The sequence below is a fragment of the Betta splendens genome, chromosome 2, assembly GCF_900634795.4.
Source record: "Betta splendens chromosome 2, fBetSpl5.4, whole genome shotgun sequence".
NCBI lineage: Eukaryota > Metazoa > Chordata > Actinopteri > Anabantiformes > Osphronemidae > Betta > Betta splendens.
Genome location: NC_040882.2, coordinates 10,935,498 through 10,952,997, shown reverse-complemented (window position 1 = coordinate 10,952,997; position 17,500 = coordinate 10,935,498). Strand labels below are relative to the sequence as shown.

The following is a 17,500-nucleotide window of genomic DNA, read 5'->3' as shown; positions in this document are numbered from 1 at the left end:
GCACCGTGTTATGGGAAAAGTGTTTTCTATCTGATTCTATGCAGTTATTATATGATTTATTATGTATCTTCTGCAATTAATATCTTATGTTTCTCATTACTTGTATTTTATGTATTTGACATTTCACCTAGATTGTTCAATTATTTGTTAACTCTATAATTGCATCGTTCTTAGACGGACGCTATTACCTGCAAGAATTTTCTGTTTTCAGTCACAGTGCTGCTTTTGCTTTGTTCACAGTTCATGCCTATGGTCGGTGACACATTACAAGTAATGATTTTGGCTTCTCTCTATTTGTTTTGTTTAAAGGGAGAGCGAAATACAAAAAAGGGGATATTGTGTTTAAGGCCAAAATGGCCACCTTCTGTGTACGTCCCAAAATGCTCTAAGTCCTTTATAAACGCCACATTCAGGCAAATAGATGCAACAGCGAGGCTTGCCAAGCTTAAAAGAGCTCCTGTCATGCTTTGCTCTCGCTTACGGCCATGCCACCCTGAGCACGCCCGATCTTGTCTGATCTCGGAAGCTAAGCAGGGTCGGGCCTGGTTAGTACTTGGATGGGAGACCGCCTGGGAATACCAGGTGCTGTAAGCTTTTACATTTCTCCTCAACACTAGCAGGGGGCGCTGTTTGTTCAGGTCCACATTATACTGCACCGTGTTATGGGAAAAGTGTTTTCTATCTTATTGCATGCAGTTATTATATGATTTATGACGTATCTTCTGCAATTATTATCTTACTGTATGTTTTTCATTACTTGTATTTTATGTATTTGACATTTCACCTAGATTGTTCAATTATTTGTTAACTCTATAATTGCATCGTTTTAAGACAGACGCTATTGCTTGCAAGAATTTTCTGTTTTCAGTCACAGTGCTGCTTTTGCTTTGTTCACAGTTCATGCCTATGGTCGGTGACACAATACAAGTAATGATTTTGGCTTCTATCTTTTTATTTGTTTAAAGGGAGAGCGTAATACAAAAAAGGGGATATTGTGTTTAAGGCCAAAATGGCCACCTTCTGTGTACGTCCCAAAATGCTCTAAGTCCTTTATAAACGCCACATTCAGGCAAATAGATGCAACAGCGAGGCTTGCCAAGCTTAAAAGAGCTCCTGTCATGCTTTGCTCTCGCTTACGGCCATACCACCCTGAGCACGCCCGATCTCGTCTGATCTCGGAAGCTAAGCAGGGTCGGGCCTGGTTAGTACTTGGATGGGAGACCGCCTGGGAATACCAGGTGCTGTAAGCTTTTACATTTCTCCTCAACACAAGCAGGGGGCGCTGTTTGTTCAAGTCCACATTATACTGCACCGTGTTATGGGAAAAGTGTTTTCTTTCTGATTCTATGCAGTTATTATATGATTTATTATGTATCTTCTGCAATTAATATCTTACTGTATGTTTTTCATTACTTGTATTTTATGTATTTGACATTTCACCTAGATTGTTCAATTATTTGTTAACTCTATAATTGCATCGTTCTAAGACAGACGCTATTGCTTGCAAGAATTTTCTGCTTTCAGTCACAGTGCTGCTTTTGCTTTGTTCACAGTTCATGCCTATGGTCGGTGACACAATACAAGTAATGATTTTGGCTTCTATCTATTTATTTGTTTAAAGGGAGAGCGAAATACAAAAAAGGGGATATTGTGTTTAAGGCCAAAATGGCCACCTTCTGTGTACGTCCCAAAATGCTCTAAGTCCTTTATAAACGCCACATTCAGGCAAATAGATGCAACAGCGAGGCTTGCCAAGCTTAAAAGAGCTCCTGTCATGCTTGGCTCTCGCTTACGGCCATACCACCCTGAGCACGCCTGATCTCGTCTGATCTCGGAAGCTAAGCAGGGTCGGGCCTGGTTAGTACTTGGATGGGAGACCGCCTGGGAATACCAGGTGCTGTAAGCTTTTTTCTCCTTAAACCTAGCAGAGCGGGCTGTTTGCTGAGGTCCACAATATACTGCACCGTGTTATGGGAAAAGTGTTTTCTTTCTTATTGCATGCAGTTATTATATGATTTATTATGTATCTTCTGCAATTAATATCTTATGTTTTTCATTACTTGTATTTTATGTATTTGACATTTCACCTAGATTGTTCAATTATTTGTTAACTCTATAATTGCATCGTTTTAAGACAGACGCTATTGCTTGCAAGAATTTTCTGTTTTCAGTCACAGTGCTGCTTTTGCTTTGTTCACAGTTCATGCCTATGGTCGGTGACACAATACAAGTAATGATTTTGGCTTCTATCTATTTATTTGTTTAAAGGGAGAGCGAAATACAAAAAAGGGGATATTGTGTTTAAGGCCAAAATGGCCACCTTCTGTGTACGTCCCAAAATGCTCTAAGTCCTTTATAAACGCCACATTCAGGCAAATAGATGCAACAGCGAGGCTTGCCAAGCTTAAAAGAGCTCCTGTCATGCTTTGCTCTCGCTTACGGCCATACCATCCTGAGCACGCACGATCTCGTCTGATCTCGGAAGCTAAGCAGGGTCAGGCCTGGTTAGTATTTGGATGGGAGACCGCCTGGGAATACCAGGTGCTGTAAGCTTTTACATTTCTCCTCAACACTAGCAGAGCGGGCTGTTTGTTCAGGTCCACATTATACTGCACCATGTTATGGGAAAAGTGTTTTCTTTCTGATTCTATGCAGTTATTATATGATTATTATGTATCTTCTGCAATTAATATCTTACTGTATGTTTTTCATTACTTGTATTTTATGTATTTGACATTTCACCTAGATTGTTCAATTATTTGTTAACTCTATAATTGCATCATTCTAAGACAGACGCTATTGCTTGCAAGAATTTTCTGTTTTCAGTCACATTGTTGCTTTTGCTTTGTTCACAGTTCATGCCTATGTTCGGTGACACAATACAAGTAATGATTTTGGCTTCTATCTATTTATTTGTTTAAAGGGAGAGCGAAATACAAAAAAGGGGATATTGTGTTTAAGGCCAAAATGGCCACCTTCTGTGTACGTCCCAAAATGCTCTAAGTCCTTTATAAACGCCACATTCAGGCAAATGGATGCAACGGCGAGGCTTGTCAAGATTAAAAGAGCTCCTGTCATGCTTGGCTCTCGCTTACGGCCATACCACCCTGAGCACGCCCGATTTCGTCTGATCTCGGAAGCTAAGCAGGGTCGGGCCTGGTTAGTACTTGGATGGGAGACCGCCTGGGAATACCAGGTGCTGTAAGCTTTTACATTTCTCCTCAACACTAGCAGAGCGGGCTGTTTGTTCAGGTCCACATTATACTGCACCGTGTTATGGGAAAAGTGTTTTCTTTCTGATTCTATGCAGTTATTATATGATTTATTACAGAGGCAGCCGGTAGAAGTGTCTACCCCCACCGTGTTTGGGATTCAAAACTGCCGTGTCAGTGCCGGGTTTGTACTGCGGGAAGAGTGTGTTACGTTTGTTTGGCCTGTAGGTGGCGATTGACTCCCACTTTTGGTCCTAAACACACCGTAGTTGCTTACGTCATATAGGCTCTTGTAGAAGAACCAATGATCAGGTCTTTGGTGGCTTAGTGGTTAACATGCATGGCAATAAAACTTTTTGTCCGGGGTTCGAGTCTGAGTGGAAGCATTTTTTTAATTTTAATTATTGGAAAAACAGCGTCTCATCATCATCATGTGATCACGAGATGACAACGTTGTATTACTTAGTGCATGGATCGCCAAAACCATGAACCGCTGGTCGCGTTATAGTATGAAGTTATGAACGTAAGTAAATTATGGCAAATTTTGGCAGTTTAAAACCGAAAATAAAAAGCTGAACGGTGCGCCCTCCCGCGTGCAGCGTTCGATTTGTGGCAGACAAGCTACTGTAACCCTGACTTCTCGCTGTTGGTACGGGCAATTTTCTTTACGTGGTATTCTTCTGTAATGCACCACACGGCAAGACAGTACGGCACATGTACACTTTTTCTTCACGCCGCTCTTATCCAACGCTCGTCACCTTTTTCCTGTCCCCCGTCAACAAGGACAGGTAGGAACTAATGTTGATGACAAATAAAATCACAGTAGCTGAAATGTCACGTTTCCCAAACATAAAATAAAAAAATAAAAAGGAATACTAACTAAGGTTACACTACTACAATTTAAAAAAGTGAATAAGGATGATCTAGACCAGAGGTCTGCCACCGGTAACACCCACGTTTTACATGAAAAAAACAAACACTGGGAGCCGCGGAGGGCGGCAATATTATATTATTTGAGAACATTCAACATTTGTTTTTTAATCCAAAGAAGACATAAAAGTCAGGGCTCAGAGATCTAACCGATGATAAAACATTGTCAAGGCATCGACAAGGACAGCTAACTCGCTTTTCCCTGCTTCAAACAGCTGCTGTGACTGAGAGCAACCAGTGCGGCATCACCGGTCAATCTGGAAACGTGTTCATTGGTTCGGACGTTGTTCTGCCCGCTTTCATGTAGACACAATACTCGTCAAAGCAAAGGAGCTCAGTGCAGCATTTACAAATCACATGTAAACGTTTTAATTTTTTTTGTCAATAAAAATAATGTTTGCCCTGTTCAAACCTGGGGAATAAACGATTCTGATTCTGAAAGCGGCTGATCAACTTCGTAGGAACACATTTCATGTGGTACAGGTGAAAGGGAGACTAACAACCCAATGCAGCGAGGCTGTAGCAGCAGAGAAACGCAGATCTTTGTCCTGCGTGTTGATGCGTGTTTCCCATCCCCCAGTGTCCCTGCTCTGTTATGTGGATGGCCACGCCCACTTTCATTCACCAGACGGACATGAAAGAGGAAATAACGAAATAAACAGCTGGTTAACTTTGTAGGAACATGGCTGTAGCTCTGCAATGACTTTATGTGGTACAGGTGAAAGGAGTAATAACCAAATAAACAGCTGGTTAACTTCGTAGGAACACCTTGTAGTAGGAACTGGTATATTTAGAAAACCCAGTAAAGGTGTGTGAACTGGGGAGGAGACGGCAGCAGCGACTGAAGAGCGACTGAATAGAGTTGATGTCTTCCCCGCTGACAGGCGCATTCATTTGATAATGCACGACCTTGGCTGACAGTTCAGTTGAAAAACACACTGAATCTTTATTAAACCGTCCCTCAATAACATCTATGAACTGCAGTTTTTTCCTTGATTATCCATGATTATTATGAAAGAAGCGCAAATCTTCGCCAGTCCAAATTGTGCAATTAATACTGTGTTTACAATAAAGGTAATAAATAATAATAATAGTATTTTCATTTTAAAATGCACTGCATATTTTAAACGAATGTCGAAGTGCTACAAATAACTTAGATCAGAAAGCTACATTAAATACATACGTTTTTTTTTTGCAGAGTAAACATGTAGAACAAACATGTTGCTGTAATGCGTCGCTGTAGATCTGCTGATTTCTTGCGTCCTGTCAAAATTACTATCGACAACTGCTGTAAAACAAATTCCTATGATTATTACGGTTATTTACGTAAAATCTACGACAATTGGAAAACCTTAATTAACAAGTTGTGGAAGTTTAAACCTAAATAAGCGGCTGTAGTCGCAGATGGACTGCGCTCTACGTCTTTACTTGGCCATGCGCATTCAAATTATATTAAATAAACCGCGACGCATCACGGAATTATGTGAAGCCAATATGTTGTATCAGATGTTAGAGCGGTGGGTGTGTACATATTTTTAAGAGACGCCTTCTATTTAAAGACACGAAAAAGCTGAGGAGAATGAAAACAAGAACGTGTTGCTGCTGTGGCGCTGCCTGTTTTAAACCACACAGAACAATTATAACTTTGCAGTGAACAGAAAATAACTAAGCCATCAACAAGTTGTTGCCCTTCACACTCCCCATGTTTGAGCACACAACAGATAATTAATAGTAAAATAGGTCTGGTGTAATATATGTGTGTTACAGGTAGAAATGAACAGTCGGACCTCAGTTACGCTGTAGTGCTTTGGAGGCTTCTAATCAACGCTGCGCCACCTGGTGGTTAAAACGAGACTAGCGTCCTGATTTTTTTCAGCCGGCTGCAGGATTAAAAATCTTTAGTCAGCGACGCACTCGCTGCACCGTGGCGACGCGGCGGTACTGCAGTAAAAACCCTAGTCACTTTGAACCGCTGCCACTGTATGTATCTTCTGCAATTAATATCTTATGTTTTTCATTACTTGTATTTTATGTATTTGACATTTCACCTAGATTGTTCAATTATTTGTTAACTCTATAATTGCATCGTTCTAAGACAGACGCTATTGCTTGCAAGAATTTTCTGTTTTCAGTCACAGTGCTGCTTTTGCTTTGTTCACAGTTCATGCCTATGGTCGGTGACACAATACAAGTAATGATTTTGGCTTCTATCTATTTATTTGTTTAAAGGGAGAGCGAAATACAAAAAAGGGGATATTGTGTTTAAGGCCAAAATGGCCACCTTCTGTGTACGTCCCAAAATGCTCTAAGTCCTTTATAAACGCCACATTCAGGCAAATGGATGCAACGGCGAGGCTTGCCAAGATTAAAAGAGCTCCTGTCATGCTTTGCTCTCGCTTACGACCATACCACCCTGAGCACGCCCGATCTTGTCTGATCTCGGAAGCTAAGCAGGGTCGGGCCTGGTTAGTACTTGGATGGGAGACCGCCTGGGAATACCAGGTGCTGTAAGCTTTATTCTCCTTAAACCTAGCAGAGCGGGCTGTTTGCTGAGGTCCACAATATACTGCACCATGTTATGGGAAAAGTGTTTTCTATCTTATTACATGCAGTTATTATATGATTTATGACGTATCTTCTGCAATTAATATCTTATGTTTTTCATTACTTGTATTTTATGTATTTGACATTTCACCTAGATTGTTCAATTATTTGTTAACTCTATAATTGCATCGTTCTAAGACAGACGCTATTGCTTGCAAGAATTTTCTGTTTTCAGTCACAGTGCTGCTTTTGCTTTGTTCACAGTTCATGCCTATGGTCGGTGACACATTACCAGTAATGATTTTGGCTTCTCTCTATTTGTTTTGTTTAAAGGGAGAGCGAAATACAAAAAAGGGGATATTGTGTTTAAGGCCAAAATGGCCACCTTCTGTGTACGTCCCAAAATGCTCTAAGTCCTTTATAAACGCCACATTCAGGCAAATAGATGCAACAGCGAGGCTTACCAAGATTAAAAGAGCTCCTGTCATGCTTTGCTCTCGCTTACGGCCATACCACCCTGAGCACGCACGATCTCGTCTGATCTCGGAAGCTAAGCAGGGTCGGGCCTGGTTAGTACTTGGATGGGAGACCGCCTGGGAATACCAGGTGCTGTAAGCTTTTACATTTCTCCTCAACACTAGCAGAGCGGGCTGTTTGTTCAGGTCCACATTATACTGCACTGTGTTATGGGAAAAGTGTTTTCTTTCTGACTCTATGCAGTTATTATATGATTTATTATGTATTTTCTGCAATTAATATCTTATGTTTCTCATTACTTGTATTTTATGTATTTGACATTTTACCTAGATTGTTCAATTATTTGTTAACTCTATAATTGCATCGTTCTTAGACGGACGCTATTACCTGCAAGAATTTTCTGTTTTCAGTCACAGTGCTGCTTTTGCTTTGTTCACAGTTCATGCCTATGGTCGGTGACACAATACAAGTAATGATTTTGGCTTCTATCTATTTATTTGTTTAAAGGGAGAGCGAAATACAAAAAAGGGGATATTGTGTTTAAGGCCAAAATGGCCACCTTCTGTGTACGTCCCAAAATGCTCTAAGTCCTTTATAAACGCCACATTCAGGCAAATAGATGCAACAGCGAGGCTTACCAAGATTAAAAGAGCTCCTGTCATGCTTTGCCCTCGCTTACGGCCATACCACCCTGAGCACGCACGATCTCGTCTGATCTCGGAAGCTAAGCAGGGTCGGGCCTGGTTAGTACTTGGATGGGAGACCGCCTGGGAATACCAGGTGCTGTAAGCTTTTACATTTCTCCTCAACACTAGCAGAGCGGGCTGTTTGTTCAGGTCCACATTATACTGCACCGTGTTATGGGAAAAGTGTTTTCTTTCTGACTCTATGCAGTTATTATATGATTTATTATGTATCTTCTGCAATTAATATCTTATGTTTCTCATTACTTGTATTTTATGTATTTGACATTTCACCTAGATTGTTCAATTATTTGTTAACTCTATAATTGCATCGTTCTTAGACGGACGCTATTACCTGCAAGAATTTTCTGTTTTCAGTCACAGTGCTGCTTTTGCTTTGTTCACAATTCATGCCTATGGTCGGTGACACATTACCAGTAATGATTTTGGCTTCTCTTTATTTGTTTTGTTTAAAGGGAGAGCAAAATACAAAAAAGGGGATATTGTGTTTAAGGCCAAAATGGCCACCTTCTGTGTACGTCCCAAAATGCTCTAAGTCCTTTATAAACGCCACATTCAGGCAAATAGATGCAACAGCGAGGCTTACCAAGATTAAAAGAGCTCCTGTCATGCTTTGCTCTCGCTTACGGCCATACCACCCTGAGCACGCCCGATCTCGTCTGATCTCGGAAGCTAAGCAGGGTCGGGCCTGGTTAGTACTAAGCAGGGTCGGGCCTGGATGGGAGACCGCCTGGGAATACCAGGTGCTGTAAGCTTTTTTCTCCTTAAACCTAGCAGAGCGGGCTGTTTGCTGAGGTCCACAATATACTGCACCGTGTTATGGGAAAAGCCTTTTCTATCTTATCGCATGCAGTTATTATATGATTTATAACGTATCTTCTGCAATTAATATCTTATGTTATTCATTACTTGTATTTTATGTATTTGACATTTCACCTAGATTGTTCAATTATTTGTTAACTCTATAATTGCATCGTTCTAAGACAGACGCTATTGCTTGCAAGAATTTTCTGTTTTCAGTCACAGTGCTGCTTTTGCTTTGTTCACAGTTCATGCCTATGGTCGGTGACACAATACAAGTAATGATTTTGGCTTCTATCTATTTATTTGTTTAAAGGGAGAGCGAAATACAAAAAAGGGGATATTGTGTTTAAGGCCAAAATGGCCACCTTCTGTGTACGTCCCAAAATGCTCTAAGTCCTTTATAAACGCCACATTCAGGCAAATAGATGCAACAGCGAGGCTTGCCAAGCTTAAAAGAGCTCCTGTCATGCTTTGCTCTCGCTTACGGCCATACCACCCTGAGCACGCCTGACCTCGTCTGATCTCGGAAGCTAAGCAGGGTCGGGCCTGGTTAGTACTTGGATGGGAGACCGCCTGGGAATACCAGGTGCTGTAAGCTTTTACTTTTCTCCTCAACACTAGCAGAGCGGGCTGTTTGTTCAGGTCCACATTATACTGCACCGTGTTATGGGAAAAGTGTTTTCTTTCTGATTCTATGCAGTTATTGTATGATTTATTATGTATCTTCTGCAATTAATATCTTACTGTATGTTTTTCATTACTTGTATTTTATGTATTTGACATTTCACCTAGATTGTTCAATTATTTGTTAACTCTATAATTGCATCGTTCTTAGACGGACGCTATTACCTGCAAGAATTTTCTGTTTTCAGTCACAGTGCTGCTTTTGCTTTGTTCACAGTTCATGCCTATGGTCGGTGACACAATACAAGTAATGATTTTGGCTTCTATCTATTTATTTGTTTAAAGGGAGAGCGAAATACAAAAAAGGGGATATTGTGTTTAAGGCCAAAATGGCCACCTTCTGTGTACGTCCCAAAATGCTCTAAGTCCTTTATAAACGCCACATTCAGGCAAATAGATGCAACAGCGAGGCTTGCCAAGCTTAAAAGAGCTCCTGTCATGCTTTGCTCTCGCTTACGGCCATACCACCCTGAGCACGCCCGATCTCGTCTGATCTCGGAAGCTAAGCAGGGTCGGGCCTGGTTAGTACTGAGCAGGGTCGGGCCTGGATGGGAGACCGCCTGGGAATACCAGGTGCTGTAAGCTTTTTTCTCCTTAAACCTAGCAGAGCGGGCTGTTTGCTGAGGTCCACAATATACTGCACCGTGTTATGGGAAAAGCGTTTTCTATCTTATTGCATGCAGTTATTATATGATTTATGACGTATCTTCTGCAATTAATATCTTATGTTTTTCATTACTTGTATTTTATGTATTTGACATTTCACCTAGATTGTTCAATTATTTGTTAACTCTATAATTGCATCGTTCTAAGACAGACGCTATTGCTTGCAAGAATTTTCTGTTTTCAGTCACAGTGCTGCTTTTGCTTTGTTCACAGTTCATGCCTATGGTCGGTGACACATTACAAGTAATGATTTTGGCTCCTCTCTATTTGTTTTGTTTAAAGGGAGAGCGAAATACAAAAAAGGGGATATTGTGTTTTAGGCCAAAATGGCCACCTTCTGTGTACGTCCCAAAATGCTCTAAGTCCTTTATAAACGCCACATTCAGGCAAATAGATGCAGCAGCGAGGCTTACCAAGATTAAAAGAGCTCCTGTCATGCTTTGCTCTCGCTTACGGCCATACCACCCTGAGCACGCCCGATCTCGTCTGATCTCGGAAGGTAAGCAGGGTCGGGCCTGGTTAGTACTTGAATGGGAGACCGCCTGGGAATACCAGGTGCTGTAAGCTTTTACATTTCTCCTCAACACTAGCAGAGCGGGCTGTTTGTTCAGGTCCACATTATACTGCACCGTGTTATGGGAAAAGTGTTTTCTTTCTGATTCTATGCAGTTATTATATGATTTATTATGTATCTTCTGCAATTAATATCTTACTGTATGTTTTTCATTACTTGTATTTTATGTATTTGACATTTCACCTAGATTGTTCAATTATTTGTTAACCTTATAATTGCATTGTTCTAAGACAAACGCTATTGGTTGCAAGAATTTTCTGTTTTCAGTCACAGTGCTGCTTTTGCTTTGTTCACAGTTCATGCCTATGGTCGGTGACACAATACAAGTAATGATTTTGGCTTCTATCTATTTATTTGTTTAAAGGGAGAGCGAAATACAAAAAAGGGGATATTGTGTTTAAGGCCAAAATGGCCACCTTCTGTGTACGTCCCAAAATGCTCTAAGTCCTTTATAAACGCCACATTCAGGCAAATAGATGCAACAGCGAGGCTAGCCAAGCTTAAAAGAGCTCCTGTCATGCTTTGCTCTCGCTTACGGCCATACCACCCTGAGCACGCCCGATCTCGTCTGATCTCGGAAGCTAAGCAGAAAATTCTTGCAAGCAATAGCGTCTGTCTGTCTGATGCAATTATAGAGTTAACAAATAATTGAACAATCTAGGTGAAATGTCAAATGCATAAAATACAAGTAATGAAAAACATAAGATATTAATTGCAGAAGATACATAATAAATCATATAATAACTGCATAGAATCAGAAAGAAAACACTTTTCCCATAACACGGTGCAGTATAATGTGGACCTGAACAAACAGCCTGCTCTGCTAGTGTTGAGGAGAAATGTAAAAGCTTACAGCACCTGGTATTCCCAGGCGGTCTCCCATCCAAGTACTAACCAGGCTCGACCCTGCTTACCTTCCGAGATCAGACTAGATCGGGCGTGCTCAGGGTGGTATGGCCGTAAGCGAGAGCCAAGCATGACAGGAGCTCTTTTAATCTTGGCAAGCCTCGCCGTTGCATCCATTTGCCTGAATGTGGCGTTTATAAAGGACTTAGAGCATTTTGGGATGTACACAGAAGGTGGCCATTTTGGCCTTAAACACAATATCCCCTTTTTTGTATTTCGCTCTCCCTTTAAACAAATAAATAGATAGAAGCCAAAATCATTGCTTGTATTGTGTCACCGACCATAGGCATGAACTGTGAACAAAGCAAAAGCAGCACTGTGACTGAAAACAGAAAATTCTTGCAGGTAATAGCGTCCGTCCAAGAACGATGCAATTATAGAGTTAACAAATAATTGAACAATCTAGGTAAAATGTCAAATACATAAAATACAAGTAATGAGAAACATAAGATATTAATTGCAGAAGATACATAATAAATCATATAATAACTGCATAGAATCAGAAAGAAAACACTTTTCCCATAACACGGTGCAGTATAATGTGGACCTGAACAAACAGCCCGCTCTGCTAGTGTTGAGGAGAAATGTAAAAGCTTACAGCACCTGGTATTCCCAGGCGGTCTCCCATCCAAGTACTAACCAGGCCCGACCCTGCTTAGCTTCCGAGATCAGACGAGATCGGGCGTGCTCAGGGTGGTATGGCCGTTAGCGAGAGCAAAGCATGACAGAAGCTCTTTTAAGCTTGGCAAGCCTCGCTGTTGCATCTATTTGCCTGAATGTGGCGTTTATAAAGGACTTAGAGCATTTTGGGACGTACACAGAAGGTGGCCATTTTGGCCTTAAACACAATATCCCCTTTTTTGTATTTCGCTCTCCCTTTAAACAAATAAATAGATAGAAGCCAAAATCATTACTTGTATTGTGTCACCGACCATAGGCATGAACTGTGAACAAAGCAAAAGCAGCACTGTGACTGAAAACAGAAAATTCTTGCAAGCAATAGCGTTTGTCTTAGAACGATGCAATTATGGAGTTAACAAATAATTGAACAATCTAGGTGAAAGGTCAAATACATAAAATACAAGTAATGAAAAACATACAGTAAGATATTAATTGCAGAAGATACATAAATAATCATATAATAACTGCATAGAATCAGAAAGAAAACACTTTTCCCATAACACGGTGCAGTATAATGTGGACCTGAACAAACAGCCCGCTCTGCTAGTGTTGAGGAGAAATGTAAAAGCTTACAGCACCTGGTATTCCCAGGCGGTCTCGAGATTGGGCGTGCTGAGGCTGGTATGGCCGTAAGCGAGAGCAAAGCATGACAGGAGCTCTTTTAAGCTTGGCAAGCCTCGCTGTTGCATCTATTTGCCTGAATGTGGCGTTTATAAAGGACTTAGAGCATTTTGGGACGTACACAGAAGGTGGCCATTTTGGCCTTAAACACAATATCCCCTTTTTTGTATTTCGCTCTCCCTTTAAACAAATAAATAGATAGAAGCCAAAATCATTACTTGTATTGTGTCACCGACCATAGGCATGAACTGTGAACAAAGCAAAAGCAGCACTGTGACTGAAAACAGAAAATTCTTGCAAGCAATAGCGTCTGTCTTAAAACGATGCAATTATAGAGTTAACAAATAATTGAACAATCTAGGTGAAATGTCAAATACATAAAATACAAGTAATGAAAAACATAAGATATTAATTGCAGAAGATACGTCATAAATCATATAATAACTGCATGCAATAAGATAGAAAACACTTTTCCTATAACACGGTGCAGTATATTGTGGACCTCAGCAAACAGCCCGCTCTGCTAGGTTTAAGGAGAAAAAAGCTTACAGCACCTGGTATTCCCAGGTGGTCTCCCATCCAAGTACTAACCAGGCCCGACCCTGCTTAGCTTCCGAAATCAGACGAGATCGGGCGTGCTCAGGGTGGTATGGCCGTAAGCGAGAGCAAAGCATGACAGGAGCTCTTTTAAGCTTGGCAAGCCTCGCTGTTGCATCTATTTGCCTGAATGTGGCGTTTATAAAGGACTTAGAGCATTTTGGGACGTACACAGAAAGTTGCCATTTTGGCCTTAAACACAATATCCCCTTTTTTGTATTTTGCTCTCCCTTTAAACAAATAAATAGATAGAAGCCAAAATCATTACTTGTATTGTGTCACCGACCATAGGCATGAACTGTGACCAAAGCAAAAGCAGCACTGTGACTGAAAACAGAAAATTCTTGCAAGCAATAGCGTCAGTCTTAGAACGATGCAATTAAAAGGTTAACAAATAATTGAACAATCTAGGTAAATGTCAAATACATAAAATACAAGTAATGAGAAACATAAGATATTAATTGCAGAAGATACGTCATAAATCATATAATAACTGCATGCAATAAGATAGAAAACACTTTTCCCATAACATGGTGCAGTATATTGTGGACCTCAGCAAACAGCCCGCTCTGCTAGGTTTAAGGAGAAAAAAGCTTACAGCACCTGGTATTCCCAGGCGGTCTCCCATCCAAGTACTAACCAGGCCCGACCCTGCTTAGCTTCCGAGATCAGACGAGATCGGGCGTGCTCAGGGTGGTATGGCCGTAAGCGAGAGCAAAGCATGACAGGAGCTCTTTTAAGCTTGGCAAGCCTCGCTGTTGCATCTATTTGCCTGAATGTGGCGTTTATAAAGATCTTAGAGCATTTTGGGACGTACACAGAAAGTTGCCATTTTGGCCTTAAACACAATATCCCCTTTTTTATATTTCGCTCTCCCTTTAAACAAATAAATAGATAGAAGCCAAAATCATTACTTGTATTGTGTCACCGACCATAGGCATGAACTGTGAACAAAGCAAAAGCAGCACTGTGACTGAAAACAGAAAATTCTTGCAGGTAATAGCGTCCGTCTAAGAACGATGCAATTATAGAGTTAAAAAATAATTGAACAATCTAGGTAAAATGTCAAATACATAAAATACAAGTAATGAAAAACATACAGTAAGATATTAATTGCAGAAGATACATAATAAATCATATAATAACTGCATAGAGTCAGAAAGAAAACACTTTTCCCATAACACGGTGCAGTATAATGTGGACCTGAACAAACAGCCCGCTCTGCTAGTGTTGAGGAGAAATGTAAAAGCTTACAGCACCTGGTATTCCCAGGCGGTCTCCCATCCAAGTACTAACCAGGCCCGACCCTGCTTAGCTTCCGAGATCAGACGAGATCGGGCGTGCTGAGGGTGGTATGGCCGTAAGCGAGAGCAAAGCATGACAGGAGCTCTTTTAAGCTTGGCAAGCCTCGCTGTTGCATCTATTTGCCTGAATGTGGCGTTTATAAGGACTTAGAGCATTGGGACCAGAAGGTGGCCATTTTGGCCTTAAACACAATATCCCCTTTTTTGTATTTCGCTCTCCCTTTAAACAAATAAATAGATAGAAGCCAAAATCATTACTTGTATTGTGTCACCGACCATAGGCATGAACTGTGAACAAAGCAAAAGCAGCACTGTGACTGAAAACAGAAAATTCTTGCAAGCAATAGCGTCTGTCTTAGAACGATGCAATTATAGAGTTAACAAATAATTGAACAATCTAGGTGAAATGTCAAATACATAAAATACAAGTAATGAAAAACATACAGTAAGATATTATTGCAGAAGATACATAAAAAATCATATAATAACTGCATAGAATCAGAAAGAAAACACTTTTCCCATAACACGGTGCAGTATAATGTGGACCTGAACAAACAGCCCGCTCTGCTAGTGTTGAGGAGAAATGTAAAAGCTTACAGCACCTGGTATTCCCAGGCGGTCTCCCATCCAAGTACTAACCAGGCCCGACCCTGCTTAGCTTCCGAGATCAGACGAGATCGGGCGTGCTCAGGGTGGTATGGCCATAAGCGAGAGCAAAGCATGACAGGAGCTCTTTTAATCTTGGCAAGCCTCACCGTTGCATCCATTTGCCTGAATGTGGCGTTTATAAAGGACTTAGAGCATTTTGGGACGTACACAGAAGGTGGCCATTTTGGCCTTAAACACAATATCCCCTTTTTTGTATTTCGCTCTCTACCTTTAAACAAAACAAATAGAGAGAAGCCAAAATCATTACTTGTAATGTGTCACCGACCATAGGCATGAACTGTGAACAAAGCAAAAGCAGCACTGTGACTGAAAACAGAAAATTCTTGCAGGTAATAGCGTCCGTCTAAGAACGATGCAATTATAGAGTTAACAAATAATTGAACAATCTAGGTGAAATGTCAAATACATAAAATACAAGTAATGAAAAACTTACAGTAAGATATTAATTGCAGAAGATACATAATAAATCATATAATAACTGCATAGAATCAGAAAGAAAACACTTTTCCCAAAACACGGTGCAGTATAATGTGGACCTGAACAAACAGCCCGCTCTGCTAGTGTTGAGGAGAAATGTAAAAGCTTACAGCACCTGGTATTCCCAGGCGGTCTCCCATCCAAGTACTAACCAGGCCCGACCCTGCTTAGCTTCCGAGATCAGACGAGATCAGGCGTTCTCAGGGTGGTATGGCCGTAAGCGAGAGCAAAGCATGACAGGAGCTCTTTTAAGCTTGGCAAGCCTCGCTGTTGCATCTATTTGCCTGAATGTGGCGTTTATAAAGGACTTAGAGCATTTTGGGACGTACACAGAAGGTGGCCATTTTGGCCTTAAACACAATATCCCCTTTTTTGTATTTCGCTCTCCCTTTAAACAAATAAATAGATAGAAGCCAAAATCATTACTTGTATTGTGTCACCGACCATAGGCATGAACTGTGAACAAAGCAAAAGCAGCACTGTGACTGAAAACAGAAAATTCTTGCAAGCAATAGCGTCTGTCTTAAAACGATGCAATTATAGAGTTAACAAATAATTGAACAATCTAGGTGAAATGTCAAATACATAAAATACAAGTAATGAAAAACATAATATATTAATTGCAGAAGATACATAATAAATCATATAATAACTGCATGCAATAAGATAGAAAACACTTTTCCCATAACACGGTGCAGTATATTGTGGACCTCAGCAAACAGCCCGCTCTGCTAGGTTTAAGGAGAAAAAAGCTTACAGCACCTGGTATTCCCAGGCGGTCTCCCATCCAAGTACTAACCAGGGCCCGACCCTGATTAGCTTCCGAGATCAGACGAGATCGGGTGTGCTCAGGGTGGTATGGCCGTAAGCGTGAGCAAAGCATGACAGGAGCTCTTTTAAGCTTTGCAAGCCTCGCTGTTGCATCTATTTGTCTGAATGTGGCGTTTATAAAGGACTTAGAGCATTTTGGGACGTACACAGAAGGTGGCCATTTTGGCCTTAAACACAATATCCCCTTTTTTGTATTTCGCTCTCCCTTTAAACAAATAAATAGATAGAAGCCAAAATCATTACTTGTATTGTGTCACCGACCATAGGCATGAACTGTGAACAAAGCAAAAGCAGCACTGTGACTGAAAACAGAAAATTCTTGCAAGCAATAGCGTCTGTCTTAGAACGATGCAATTATAAGGTTAACAAATAATTGAACAATCTAGGTGAAATGTCAAATACATAAAATACAAGTAATGAAAAACATACAGTAAGATATTAATTGCAGAAGATACATAATAAATCATATAATAACTGCATAGAATCAGAAAGAAAACACTTTTCCCATAACACGGTGCAGTATAATGTGGACCTGAACAAACAGCCCGCTCTGCTAGTGTTGAGGAGAAATGTAAAAGCTTACAGCACCTGGTATTCCCAGGCGGTCTCCCATCCAGGTACTAACCAGGCCCGAGTCTGCTTAGCTTCCGAGATCAGACGAGATCGGGCGTGCTCAGGGTGGTATGGCCGTAAGCGAGAGCAAAGCATGACAGGAGCTCTTTTAAGCTTGGCAAGCCTCGCTGTTGCATCTATTTGCCTGAATGTGGCGTTTATAAAGGACTTAGAGCATTTTGGGACGTACACAGAAGGTAGCCATTT

At 40.8% G+C, this 17,500-nt stretch overlaps 19 non-coding genes and 2 pseudogenes across 19 annotated transcripts; 12 read left to right on the top strand and 9 right to left on the bottom strand.

Moving 5' to 3' along the window:
• The first annotated feature begins 475 nt into the window (after positions 1-475).
• On the top strand, positions 476-594 carry LOC114851489 (5S ribosomal RNA). The gene has a single exon (XR_003785116.1). It is a non-coding gene; the product is annotated as a 5S ribosomal RNA (ribosomal RNA).
• A 537-nt stretch (positions 595-1,131) lies between these two features.
• LOC114851436 (5S ribosomal RNA) lies at positions 1,132-1,250 on the top strand. Its single transcript, XR_003785065.1, has one exon. It is a non-coding gene; the product is annotated as a 5S ribosomal RNA (ribosomal RNA).
• Positions 1,251-1,787: 537 nt separating this feature from the next.
• LOC114851455 (5S ribosomal RNA) lies at positions 1,788-1,906 on the top strand. The gene has a single exon (XR_003785083.1). It is a non-coding gene; the product is annotated as a 5S ribosomal RNA (ribosomal RNA).
• A 528-nt stretch (positions 1,907-2,434) lies between these two features.
• Positions 2,435-2,553, top strand: LOC114851510 (5S ribosomal RNA). Its single transcript, XR_003785136.1, has one exon. It is a non-coding gene; the product is annotated as a 5S ribosomal RNA (ribosomal RNA).
• A 536-nt stretch (positions 2,554-3,089) lies between these two features.
• Positions 3,090-3,208, top strand: LOC114851456 (5S ribosomal RNA). Its single transcript, XR_003785084.1, has one exon. It is a non-coding gene; the product is annotated as a 5S ribosomal RNA (ribosomal RNA).
• Positions 3,209-6,537: 3,329 nt separating this feature from the next.
• On the top strand, positions 6,538-6,656 carry LOC114851492 (5S ribosomal RNA). Its single transcript, XR_003785119.1, has one exon. It is a non-coding gene; the product is annotated as a 5S ribosomal RNA (ribosomal RNA).
• Positions 6,657-7,185: 529 nt separating this feature from the next.
• On the top strand, positions 7,186-7,304 carry LOC114851475 (5S ribosomal RNA). Its single transcript, XR_003785103.1, has one exon. It is a non-coding gene; the product is annotated as a 5S ribosomal RNA (ribosomal RNA).
• Positions 7,305-7,836: 532 nt separating this feature from the next.
• On the top strand, positions 7,837-7,955 carry LOC114851473 (5S ribosomal RNA). The gene has a single exon (XR_003785101.1). It is a non-coding gene; the product is annotated as a 5S ribosomal RNA (ribosomal RNA).
• A 533-nt stretch (positions 7,956-8,488) lies between these two features.
• Positions 8,489-8,622, top strand: LOC114851515 (5S ribosomal RNA; annotated as a pseudogene).
• Positions 8,623-9,150: 528 nt separating this feature from the next.
• LOC114851488 (5S ribosomal RNA) lies at positions 9,151-9,269 on the top strand. Its single transcript, XR_003785115.1, has one exon. It is a non-coding gene; the product is annotated as a 5S ribosomal RNA (ribosomal RNA).
• Positions 9,270-9,806: 537 nt separating this feature from the next.
• LOC114851517 (5S ribosomal RNA) lies at positions 9,807-9,940 on the top strand (annotated as a pseudogene).
• Positions 9,941-10,469: 529 nt separating this feature from the next.
• Positions 10,470-10,588, top strand: LOC114851467 (5S ribosomal RNA). Its single transcript, XR_003785095.1, has one exon. It is a non-coding gene; the product is annotated as a 5S ribosomal RNA (ribosomal RNA).
• An 853-nt stretch (positions 10,589-11,441) lies between these two features.
• LOC114851506 (5S ribosomal RNA) lies at positions 11,442-11,560 on the bottom strand. The gene has a single exon (XR_003785132.1). It is a non-coding gene; the product is annotated as a 5S ribosomal RNA (ribosomal RNA).
• A 532-nt stretch (positions 11,561-12,092) lies between these two features.
• LOC114851454 (5S ribosomal RNA) lies at positions 12,093-12,211 on the bottom strand. The gene has a single exon (XR_003785082.1). It is a non-coding gene; the product is annotated as a 5S ribosomal RNA (ribosomal RNA).
• A 1,134-nt stretch (positions 12,212-13,345) lies between these two features.
• On the bottom strand, positions 13,346-13,464 carry LOC114851461 (5S ribosomal RNA). Its single transcript, XR_003785089.1, has one exon. It is a non-coding gene; the product is annotated as a 5S ribosomal RNA (ribosomal RNA).
• Positions 13,465-13,991: 527 nt separating this feature from the next.
• On the bottom strand, positions 13,992-14,110 carry LOC114851435 (5S ribosomal RNA). The gene has a single exon (XR_003785064.1). It is a non-coding gene; the product is annotated as a 5S ribosomal RNA (ribosomal RNA).
• A 537-nt stretch (positions 14,111-14,647) lies between these two features.
• LOC114851468 (5S ribosomal RNA) lies at positions 14,648-14,766 on the bottom strand. Its single transcript, XR_003785096.1, has one exon. It is a non-coding gene; the product is annotated as a 5S ribosomal RNA (ribosomal RNA).
• Positions 14,767-15,294: 528 nt separating this feature from the next.
• Positions 15,295-15,413, bottom strand: LOC114851450 (5S ribosomal RNA). Its single transcript, XR_003785078.1, has one exon. It is a non-coding gene; the product is annotated as a 5S ribosomal RNA (ribosomal RNA).
• Positions 15,414-15,953: 540 nt separating this feature from the next.
• On the bottom strand, positions 15,954-16,072 carry LOC114851449 (5S ribosomal RNA). Its single transcript, XR_003785077.1, has one exon. It is a non-coding gene; the product is annotated as a 5S ribosomal RNA (ribosomal RNA).
• Positions 16,073-16,600: 528 nt separating this feature from the next.
• On the bottom strand, positions 16,601-16,720 carry LOC114851491 (5S ribosomal RNA). The gene has a single exon (XR_003785118.1). It is a non-coding gene; the product is annotated as a 5S ribosomal RNA (ribosomal RNA).
• A 537-nt stretch (positions 16,721-17,257) lies between these two features.
• LOC114851494 (5S ribosomal RNA) lies at positions 17,258-17,376 on the bottom strand. Its single transcript, XR_003785121.1, has one exon. It is a non-coding gene; the product is annotated as a 5S ribosomal RNA (ribosomal RNA).
• Positions 17,377-17,500: the final 124 nt, after the last annotated feature.